Below are 12,327 nucleotides of genomic sequence, written 5' to 3'. Positions count from 1 at the left end.
ACGATGCGGGATTTCAGAAGGATTGCAAGTGACATCCTTCAACCGGTAAGCTACCGACTGGGTTCAAGCAAGTATCCACGTGCTACGACAACAAAATCCGACATGGGAAGCATTTGAAGAGGCGCCAAAGACCACGTTCGCTATCGAGGACTCCTCCAAGGCAACGCGGAGAGGATTCGAGGATTGGGTAGAAACGACGGACATGGGGATGAAGGTCCTCGATGTGTTTTCGGCATTCAAAAGTCAGTTCGGGAGGTTGTCTGTGAGAGATCAAGCTATCCTCGCACCGGACAAAGTTATCATGTTCTTACGAGCCGTAGACGTCCGGGACCGGAAGGACCTTGGACTACTTCTAGAGGACACGACTACCGAGAGTGGCCTCACCGAAACATGGGAAAGCGTGCGGGATATCGTCGCGCGATACACAAAGAGGGGGCAATGGCTTGCCAACGAAGAAAAGAGGGTTTCGGAACCGATTCCGAAACCGAGATCCAGATCAGAAGACCATCAACCGCGGGCTCGGGAAGCTACGACTGAGAAGGGAATCGACGCAACTACAGTGGAGCAGTTGCTGAAGGAGATGGAGAATCTAAAAATCGCGATGGTGAAGAAGTCGGATGACCGTCCTACAAGTTCCAAGTATATGGCCCGTCGATGCATATGGTGCGATAGCACCGAACATGATCGGAGGGATTGCGACGAGCACAAGGAAGTGCTACGACAGGATCTTATCTACTACGAGGGAAATCAGATTCATTCGATGGACTCTCAGAAGCCGCTCCGACCGAACTTCCAAAAAGGCGGCATGAAGAAGGTCCTAGAGGAGGAAATAGTGGCAAAGAGCAATTACACGACAATCTCGGGAATATGTATCGGGGAGTCATCGGGAGCAAAGGTGTCTTTTTGGCCGGAAGTGCTAGAAAACACCGAGAAAACTGACTCTAACGAGATCCGAAGCACCGCGGAAGGCATCCGGGAATCTACGGGATGGGAATGCCCCGTCGATAAGAATAGCGTATACGCCCTATGTCAATTACATGAGGTATATGTGGACGAGAAGCGGCGACGCAAGGAGGATGCGGCTAGACCATCGAAAACACCGGAGAGCTGGAACTCTGACGGAAGAGGGAAAGGAAAAACGATTCCGGCATTCAAGCTCGCCTCGGACATCGAACAACAAACGGACTTGAAAAGGTGTTCGAGGAGAGAATCCTTGACATCCGGGTAGATTTTTCGCTTCGGGAACTACTCGGAATAGCAAAAAAAGAGTGTTATGATCTTCTTGTGGATCTCGTAAAAAGAAAAAGACAAACTACGGAGGAAAATGCGCCGATGGTGAATGCAAATACCGTTCTGATGAACGACACCGAAGTGGAGGACGAGATTCTGAATTCCCACTATACAAAGCCACACTGGGCACGTGCAACTACGGAGACTCCGGTCTGAATCGGCAACATCAAAGAGCCCGTGCTAACATTGATTGATCACGGATCGGAGATCAATTTGATGTCCAAAGAGTTCTACCGGAAGGGGAAGTGGCCTATTAACACCAATCATGGATGGAAGATCCGGGCGGCTACTAAAGCAACGGAAGATCTATTTGCGGCTTGTCCGAATGTGACGGTGAAGATTGGGGATGTCGAGATCGACCAAAATTTCTTCGTACAAGACGAGGTCTCACACTCCGTAATCCTTGGGCAACCCTTTATCACGGCATCATGGATGGAGACGAAGGTGCTCGATAGCGGTGCGGCTTTTGCACGAATTCGGAACTAAAACGGAGGGAAATCCGCCCAATTCCTAACCGTGCCAGCAAATCATGAAAGGAACAAGAGAGAGCTCTTGTCCCAAAAAAGAATGGATTTTTAGAGCCGACTGTTGCGAAGTGGAGAAGTGATAGTCCGAGAAGCCCTGATACCCGACACAGGAAGAAACCTCTCGGTGCAAAACAAGTACGAATCGGTCTGGATGGGACATCCACATACACGGCCGTAACCGGAGGAATGAAGAAAGAATACCGAAAAGTGGAGGATAAGTTACGGTCGGCATCAATAATAAAAGAAGACGAAGAAACCGTGGGAATAGTCGAAGAAGTGTTCTATGGGAGCACACTACAACGGCTTGAAGAGCTCGCGGAAGATACAAGCCAGGGAAATCGGGTAATTCCGGTGGAGTCGATCGAGATGTACGAGATCATTGTGAAAATGGGGTCGGATGCGCTCCGCAAAGAAGAAGCAATGGTAAGTATGAAATACAAGACCGTGGAGAAGAAAGCGAAACCGGTCGTAGGACCGTTACCTGCAGATAGCGAACAAAAGAGGAAAGAAGTCTCGGGGGATCCGACACTTCGGAAGTCCATGGATATCGGACATGCCTTCACGGATGAGACCTGGAAGAAACTTCGGATTGGTGGAGGTGGGTTCCTATTAAAGAATGAAGAAGAACGATTCCGTGGGATGCTAGAGCGACAGGGGAGAGCATTTGCATTTACATCGAAAGAAATAGGATGCGCTGACCCGAAGATAGTGGAGCCGATGGTGATCTTCACGATTGACCATGTCCCGTGGAACCTGAAGCCGATTCCGGTGCCACCGGCGCATATTTCGAAAATCATCGACTTGCTCAAGGAGAAGGTGGCGATGGGGATTCTAGAGCCATCAAGTGCTCCGTACTCAAATCGATGGTTTATGGTTCCGAAGAAGAATGGGTCACTCCGATTTATTCAAGATTTGCAACCAGTAACAAGGTCACGATCCGGAACTCCGGAGTCGGTCCGATAGTAGAAGAATTTGCGGAAGCATTTGCCGGTTGCACGATATACTCCATCGGAGACCTATACTCCGGATATGACCAATTCCAACTAGCTGTGAAGAGCTGAGACATCACTACTATGCGGACACCGATAGGATTAGTCCGGATATGTACGCTACCACAAGGCGCAACGAACTCGGTCGCACATATGATGAATGCGATGAACAAGGTGCTTCAAGACTACATTCCGGAGATAACAATGCCGTTCCTAGATGACATTCCAATGAAAGGATGCGCGGTAGAAGAAAAAGATGAAACTATGGATGATCGGGGATGCCGAAAGTTCGTAGTCGACCATATTCGTGATTGCGAGAAAGTGCTTCGAAAGTTAGAAGATGTGCACCTAACACTTTCCGGTGAGAAATCGGCATTTGGGCAAGAAGAAATATTGGTAGTCAGACATCTATGTGGGCCCTACGGCCGAAGACCGTCACCAACCAAGATCGACGCGATTCAAGCTATGAAAGAATTATGTGAGTCACAATCCAAAGTTCGAAGGTTTCTTGGAGCATGTACATTCTACCACATATGGATTCCACACTATGCACATATAGCAGACCCACTCTATCACTTGTTACGTAAGGGTAAGAAGTTTGAATGGAAACTAGAGCATACCAAAGCCGTGAAGAAGCTCAAGAATCAATACGGAGGGCAGAAGCACTAAAGAAGCCAAACTATGACCAACCGATCATAGTAACGGTTGACACAAGTCCAACCGGAATCGGATGGGTCATCAATCATGCCGATCCGGAAGGTTTGCAATATCCGATCCGATTCGGAGCAAAGGTTCTCAACGAAAGGCAACGCGGGTATGCGCAAGTCAAAAGAGAATTATGGGCAGTCGTGTCGGCAATCAAATCGGATCGAGATTATTTGATCGGAGCCGAAGTAGTGATCGAAACGGATTGTCTTCCGATACTCGGGATGATGCGGTGTTGTACTATACCGGATGTGGCTATGCTAAGGTGGATTGCATATTTTAAGTCACTTAATCCGGAGGTAAGACACATCTCCGGAAAAGACAACGCTATAGCGGATATGCTATCAAGGGCGGGGTTCAAAGATGACATAACCGAATCCGATAATGAAGAAGTTTCCGAAGACTACTTTGCTTCGGAGCACATATGCCGGGTGGACGTAATCCAAGAATTCCACGAAGAAGGATACGAGGGAGAAAGCTTGTTGATCGGGAAAATGCTACGAGAAATCGAGGAATCATCGGGCAATAAAGAGAAGAGAGCCGAGATCCGAAGTAAGAAACGGCAAGTCCAAAAGTTCTTCTTGAAAAATGGATTAATATGGAGGGAGCCGAAAAGACCAGTGGATCCCACGATTATATTATATTAATCAACCCCTTGTAAAATAATCAACAACCTCTATACATCTTTCTCTCTTCCTTATATAGTGTTGGAAGAGTCTAAGTTTATCACATGCAAGCATCATGCTTTTCCTATCTTTAGTTTTCATGCACACTGCATGTGCATGATTAGCTTTCTATCTCATCTTTTCTTTTAACTCCAGTGTCTATGCATGAATAACTTTTTGTACCATGCATGTCTAGAATATTTACATGGGATAAAATTTAGTATAACTTTAAAATTCATATTACATTAGTATAATGATAAGGCTTAACATTATTAACATGGAGGTGCAAGGTTCGAATCTTGCCCTATGCATGTAATATATAATTTTATACTTTCTTCTATTTACAAATATGTCTCTTCATCTGACTCTCGCCGGCCTTCTTCATCCAGCTCTTGCCGGTTCTGCTTCATCCGGTTCTCGCCGGTTTTCTTTATCCGGTTCTTACCGAATCCTCCTTACCAGTCCTCTTCGTCCGTTTCTCACCGACTCTCACCGGCCTTCTTCCTTCCGGTTCTCACTGGGTACTCCATATCCTATCCGGAGAAACCAAAAATGTAATTTTTCACGTAGTGTGCGAATTACACTACGACACTCGCCCCCTCCGAACCCGCACATCCTCCGGTATGTGCCGAAGTCCCCGATGCTTCCTATTCACCTTCATCCGAAGCTTCCTCCAATTCTCCCCTTAAGTCGACTATGAGTTGTAATTCACTTCCCTTGCTTTCCGCATCACCGCGATCTTCGTCCGATTGCTCCTTCTTGTCGATCTTGTTTAGGACCACATAGGGTTCTTCTTCAGTCCGCTTCTTGAAAATCTTCACCCGTTTCCCAGCTATAGGCACTCGTAGCGTCGTTCCATCCATCTTGCATAGTCGGTAAGTTCCGTTGTCAAAAACTTTCCGAACCTCGTATGGCCCGAACCACCTTTTCGCGAACTTCCGCATCGTTGTATATTGATGATCCAAACTACTATCGTAGACAATCACCCAATCTCCTTCTTCAATCTTCCGTGGTCGTAGTCAGTGCTTTGTGTCGAACTGGCTTTTATTCCGGAATCGTGCTTCTTGTTGTCGGCGTATTGCTTCCGCTATGTCTTCCGGTCTTCCCTCTAGTTGTCGTATACGGACCGCTAGTAGTTCTTCCCGGCTCATCTCTTCCTTCCACGGTAGCACTGTCCATGTCGCGATCACGTTTTCCGATGGCATTACCGGTACTTGTCCGGTCATGAGTTCTACCGGCATGTAACCGGTTGCGGAGCTATGCGTCGTCTGATCCCCCTATAGTGCATACGGAAGCATCTGTGGCCAATCCTTCACCCTTCCGTCGCATGCTTTGGCAAGTGCTTTGACGATCGGACTATGTCCTGGTTCGATTTTCCCGTTGGCCTCAGGATTGTATGCCGTTGTTAGTGTTAACCGAACTCCATGTTTGGTGAAGAATTCTTTAGCTTTATCAGAGTCTAGTTCTCCTCGATCCGCAATCACTTGTCCTACGCACTCGTACCTGCAAAACACCTCCTCCAAAAGAAATTGGCATACCACAAAACACGTTATCCTTCGTATCGCCCAACCTTCTACTTGGTTTGTGAGATCTTCCCGAGCTACCACCAAGTACTTCTTTTGTCCGATTCCGGTTGGCATGGCTACAATATCGACCATCCATTTGAAGTTGATTGTTGGTGAGAATATCGGATGTAACCCATCTCGGTGTCGAACTCCGGAGTAGATTTGACACTTCTCACAGCTTTCCGTGAACTCTGCTATATCTTTGTACATGTTCTTCCACCAATATTTTTGTTTGATTTTCACAAAAGTTGCCCATGTTCCTCGATGTCCAGCCCAATCGGATTCGTGAAATTCAGACATTATCCGGTTTCGTTGCTCTTTTGTCCCGACTACCCGAAGTGGTATGCCACAGGGGCACGACCCGTCAACACAGAAGACGCAAATGGACACAGAGACAGGAAGACACAAGTGTTTGTATATTAACGAATATCAAATACACAAAAGAGCACACGAGCGGCTACAACCGAGCATGCCGGCGAACAGATGTCGATGCCTGCTCGTCTGCGCACGAAAGGAGAAAAGGGTGGAGGAGCTGCCGGAAGCACACGGGCGTTCCTTGAAGCAGCGCGAGCCTCCCGAAACCCTGCAGAGAAGAGTGATGGAGAACGAACAGAGGAGAAGCATTCGGTTCCGGTCCGGCAGCACTTCGTCCTCCTTAATGCCCCCCCTTTCTCCCTGCGTCTCCCTCTCCTTTATAGCTTCAAGAAAGGAGCCGTCTCCCTCATCTACTCCCCACCCACCGAATCTAACTACCCGGATATGCCTTTGTACTTAATTCCCTATTATATACATTAAGGGCGCACACACGTGAAGAGCCAGTTCACGCGCGCTATGCACCGATTGCGCCAAGGGACGGTTTTCTTCACGACATCCGCCCCCACCTAACCGCGCATCCACCGGTATGCGCCAAAATTGGGTTCTGGTTGGAGAAAACCGGCCCGGGTTCCGTTTCTTCGTCCATCGGTTCGTCCTCCGTTTCGGACTGTTCGTCTTCGCTGTCTAGGCCTCTTAGATCCGGTTCGTCGTCGTGGCGCTTCTTGAACGCTTTGATCCGCTTCCCTGCTACCGGCATCGCCATCCTCGTACCGTCGAGTTCCGCCAGGTGATACGTCCCGTTGTCGTTGGCGCTCGTTACCACGTAAGGCCCGAACCACCGCTTCGCAAACTTCCGCATTGCTCGGTGCTGGTTGTCGAGGCTGCTATCGTAGACTAGCACCCAGTTGCCTTCCTCGATTTTCTTTGGCCGGAGCCGGTGCGTTCGGTCGAACCGGGCTTTGTTCTTCATCCTCGCCGTCAAAAGTCTCTCCGCCGCTCGTGCCACGTCCTCTGGCCTCCGCTAGAGCTGCCGTATACGCGCCACTAGCAGTTCTTCCCGACCCATCTCGTCTCTCCAGTCGACTGTCGCCCAAGAGGAGATCACCCGTTCCATCGGCATGATCGGTTTCTGTCCAAACATGAGCTCTGACGGCATGAACCCGGTTACCGAGCTGTGCGTTGTCCGGTCCGCCCACAAGGCATAGGGTAACAGTCGTGGCCAGTTCCCAACCTGTCCTTCGCACGCCTGGACTAGAGCTTTGATGATTGGCCCGTGCCCGCCTCCGGATTGTATGCCGTGGTGAGCGAGAGCTTGACCCCTAACCGGTCGAACAGCTCCTCGGCCTCTTCGGCGTCCAACTCCCCTCGGTCAGCCACGATCTTCCCGACGCACCCGTACCGGCATATCATGTCTTCGATCAAGAACCGACACACGGTCGCGGTCGTTTTGTTCTGCAGGGCTTGGCCTTCCACCTGGTTCGTCAGGTCCTCCCGGGCCAGTACCAGATATCGCATCTGCCCTACGCCCATCAGCATCGTCACCAGATCTACCATCCATTTGAAGTGGATGGCCGGAGGGTATGTAGGGTGAAGCTCGTCCCAATGTCGTACTATGGAGTGCATCTGACAGCTCTCACAAGATGTCACGAACCGATGCACGTCCCGGTACAGTCCCGACCACCAGTACTTCCCGTTTAGTTTCTCGAACGTGGCCCACATTCCACGGTGTCCAGCCCAGGGGCTGTCGTGGTAGGCCTTCAGCAGCTCCTCCTGTTCTTCCGTCATCGCCACCACTCGGAGCGGGATGCCGTTCTTCTTCGGGTGCTTCCACAAGTATCCACCCCGGAGAAAGAATCGGTACGCTTTCTTCCGGATCCGGTTGATCTTGTCCTTTGTCCATGACGCGTCCGGCGTCATTGTCCTTAAGAAACCTCCAATTTGCAGCCACTGCCCGTTGTACTTGCTCTCGTCGAAATCGTTAAGCGCCGGAGTGCTCCCTCCCTTAGTTGTTACGTAAGCCACCTCGAAGAAGTCTACGCCGACTTCCTTGTCCTCCGAAACCATGCCGCCCTCGTCGTTGAATCGCACCCTCGAAAGCATGTCGGCCATGGCATTGTCTTTCCCGGAAATGTGTCGTATTTCCAGATCTAGGGACTTGATGTACGCTATCCACCTGAGCATCGCCAGGTTCGGGGTTGCGCATCCGGAAACCATGCCGAGAATCGGCAGGCAGTCCATCTCGATAATCACTTCTGTCCCGATCAGATAGTCTTTATCGGCCTTCACCGCCGAAACGATACCCCAGAGTTCGCGTTTAACCTGGGCGTATCCTCGCTGTCGCTCGCTGAGGACCTTCGCGCCGAACCAGATTGGGAACCGAATGCCGTCCTCATCTTCTTGGTTGACGACCCATCCGATCCCGGTCGGACTCGTATCTACCGTTATGTAGATGGGAGTGCCTTTCTCGTAGACAGCCTTCCGGAGTGCCGGTGCTGTAGAAAGAGCCTCCTTTATCTTTCGGACCGACCCCGCATGCTCGTCTCGCCACTCGAATTTTCGCCCCTTTTTCAGCAACCCGTATAGCGGCTCGGCAATGTGGGCGTAATGCGGGATCCATATGTGGTAGAACGCGCATGCTCCCAAAAAGCTCCATGACCGAGTTACAGTCGGGCTTCATTGAGGAGATGGTTTCCACCTTAGCCGGATACGGTTTCCGGCCATACGACCCACATAGATGTCCGACGACCATGATCTCTGATTGCCCGAAGGCCGATCTCTGCTTTCTACGGCTAGTTGGAACTGATCGTACCCCGAGTATAGATCACCGACCGAGTAGATCGACCTTCCGGTGAAGGCCTCCGCAAACTCGTCTATCGTTGGTCCGATTCATGCGTTCCGAATGGTCACTTTGTTGACCGGTTGCAGGTCTTGAATGAAGCGCAACGTCCCGTTCTTCTTCGGTACGGTAAACCACCGGTTCGAGTACGGGGCACTCGACGGTTCGAGGATGCCCATATCGACTTTCTGCCTCAATAGCTCCATCAGCTCCGGGATGTGAGCTCTCGGTACCGAAATTGGCTTGAGATTCCATGGTACATGCGGTACCGTGAATATCACCATCGGCTTCACGACTGTCGGGTCTACGCACCCGATCTCTTCTGGTGAGAATGCGAAGGCTTTCCCGTGCCTTCCGAGCATTCTCCGAAACCGGTCTTCTTCTGCCGGCAGTAGGAACCCGCCCCCACCTATTTTGAGCTCCCGTAGCGTTCTGTCGGTGAAGGCGTGACCTATGCAGGCCGGATCTCGTAAACTGGGGTCCGACGCGCCCCCCTGGATTCGCAACTCGCTGCCCTCCGGTAAGGGTGCCGCGACTGGCCTTACCTTCTGGTCCACAGTCTTGTACTTCGTGTTAACCCGGGCCGTCCGATCCGACTCGAGCCCTCGACTGAAGTCCGCGATGACTTTGTACATTTCTTCTGAACAAACCGGTATCGTCCAGTCCTCTTTAAGGCCCTCTCCGACCACCTCTCGCAGTATTCCCAAGGTATCGTCGAAGGAGACTGCCTCCACGGCTTCGTAGATTTCCTCGCTGGGCCCGAGAACTCCGCACGCCCGCAGTCGCTCTTCCGCCCTTGTTTTTTCTCGGCCAACGACGCCGACTATCGTAAACCCTCCGTTGTCGGAGAAACAAATTTTTCTACTTATGGTACAAGGTTTCTTTGGTTTCGCTTCTATCGTACATTTGTGGGGTTTTCCCGGAGTGTCCGGACTGTCGTGGCCCCACGCCTTGGCAGCCCTCTCTAAAAATCCTCTTGGTTCTCGCCACCGAGGGACTCACGGTTTCTCTCGTGGTTGGGTCGCACCGTCAGGAACTGGACCGAATGACGCCCGTCCTGACTCTTGACCCTCGCGTAAGCCGACCCGTTGTCCAGTACCTTGGTCTCCATTCGCGCTGCCGTAATGTACGATTCCCCTAGTATGACCGGGTGCGAGGACGTTTCCTGCACGAAGAAGTGCTGGTCTATCTCGACGTCGCCGATCTTGACTCGCACGTTTCGGCAGGCCCCGTGTAGTTCCTCGGTGGCGCGCGTCGCCGCCCGTATCTTCCACCCGTGCTTAGTGTTGATCGGCCATTTCCCCTTCTTGTAGAAGTCCATGGACATCAAGTTTATTTCCTAACCGTGGTCCACCAGCGCCACCACCGGTTCTTGAACATCCCCGATCTTCACCGGGGTTTCCATGGTCGCTCGGGCCCAGTGTGGCCTCGAATAGTGGCTCTCCGCCCACTCGTCTTCCAGTGCCATGTCCTCTATGTGCGCCGTCCGCACTTCCACCGGCCTTTCCGGTTCTGCCCCCGTCGACAGCCTCTTCCTCTTCACCAAGTCCACGATGGAGTCGTGTAACTCCTTCTTGGCGATCCCGAGCACCTCCCGCAGCGACAGTTCCACCTTGTTGTCGAGGATTCGTTCTTCCAGGACCTTTCGTAGGTCCGTGGTCCTTTCGATCTCCGTGCCCAACCGGTATCCGCCCTTCTTGTGGTTATCCCGGGCACTGGACTCACCGGCCTCGTTCCATTTCAGCCCGAATCGGGTTTCGTATCTCTGTGAGGGTCCGGCCCCTCCGATTTTACCTACCCGTTTGTCTTCAACCAGAGCCTTGTAGTTTTGGCAAGCTGCTTCGACGAAACCCATCTTTTCTTTGACCGGGTCACTCCACCCGGTTACCTCCTGGACCCGCTTCTCCGCGCGGTCCGCCTCGTCTCTCTTCAGTCGGGCACCGGCGAGGCCTTCTAACACCGTCGGCCAGAACTCGGCTTTGCTCTCCTTCCGGGCCCCACTGCCCTCGACCCGAATACCGGCTGTCGCTGAGTAGTGGACGGTCTCCGCGTGCCGGGCTGCCACCTCTTCCATCAGCCTTTTCATTCCTCCTCTCCCGTCGTTTCGGTTCAAGGCCCTCCGGGTATCGCTGTCGTGCACCCGACCTTCCCACAGGTACACTACCCGACTTCTCAAAGCCTCCATAAAGTCCCCGCAGTCTTTCCGGATGTGGCCGACCTCGTCGCACCACATGCACCTACTTCCTGCTGGAGCCGGTCGATCACGAGCCTGATCGCCGTCTTCCCTCCGAGCCTGGGCGATCTGGAGATCCTTTGCCGCTCTTTTCAACTCCTCCAGAGCTGTCCCCCCGGACGAGCCTCTGATCATGCCGGTCGAAGAAGAACCGGTTTCGAGCCACTCCCGGGTCTCTTCCCTTCGCGCCTGCGGTACCGGTTAGAGCTTCCTTGCTGCGATAGGTCCCGCCCCGGTCAACTCTGTATCAGCCCACTCCCATCGTTTGTCAAAACGGCCGCAGACTCTCTTTACCACGGCCCAGTCGGTCGTCAACCCTTCTTCGGTTTCCAGTAAGGAGCCAACTTGCCCTCGATCCCGTGCATCAACGGATTTGACAAACAGTAGGACACGACTTGTGTCCAGAACGGTCCGATCGAGCGTTCCTCAAACTCCCGGAGGAGTACCGACGCACTTCTTCCTTTGTTGGGGGACTCCACCCACTCCATGAAGCTCCACTTCGAAAGTCGAAGCACGTCATCCAACCCGTATTTCTCCAGGAGTCGTCCTTCGAACTCCTCCCAGGTCCGGCTCTCCGCCCGAACCTCGAGCACCTCCGCATGGATGCCCGACATCGCCACTCGAGGGAATCCGGCGAGACGCCTCTCTTCCGGAATATCCCTCATCAACATCTCCACCCGGTAGGACGCCAAATATCTCGTGGCATCCTTTCCACTGAACCGGCCGATCGTACCGACGATCGCCTCAATAGCCCTGTCAAGGGCGCCTGTGCCCTCGCGCGCGCTCACTATCCGGTCCACGGCCGAAGCCATGGCCTCTGCAAGATCCGAACCCCTCATCTTCTGCACCTCTGCCGCCTGTTTCACGTCGGGTTCACCAAATATGTCGCATTACTACGCGCATGCATGGAGAAACGAGGCGGGACCACCGGGGTCTTGGACCGAAGAGCAGGTGATAGAAGGGGAATGAGAGAGAGACGCCCTGTCACGTATGAGTAAGAAACACAAGGGCACGGACCGTCAACACAGAAGACGCGAATGGACACAAAGACAGGGAGACACAAGTGTTTGTATATTAACGAATATCAAATACACAACAGAGTACGCGAGCGGCTACAACCGAGCAGGCCGGCGAACAGATGTCAATGCCTGCTCGTCTGCGCACAAAAGGAGAAAAGGGTGGAGGAGCTGCCGGAAGCACAC

This window comes from Azolla caroliniana, unplaced genomic scaffold, assembly GCF_043228905.1.
Source record: "Azolla caroliniana isolate FFs.n. ecotype wild unplaced genomic scaffold, voAzoCaro1.0.p SCAF_15, whole genome shotgun sequence".
Lineage (NCBI taxonomy): Eukaryota > Viridiplantae > Streptophyta > Polypodiopsida > Salviniales > Salviniaceae > Azolla > Azolla caroliniana.
This window is presented reverse-complemented; position numbering follows the sequence as displayed.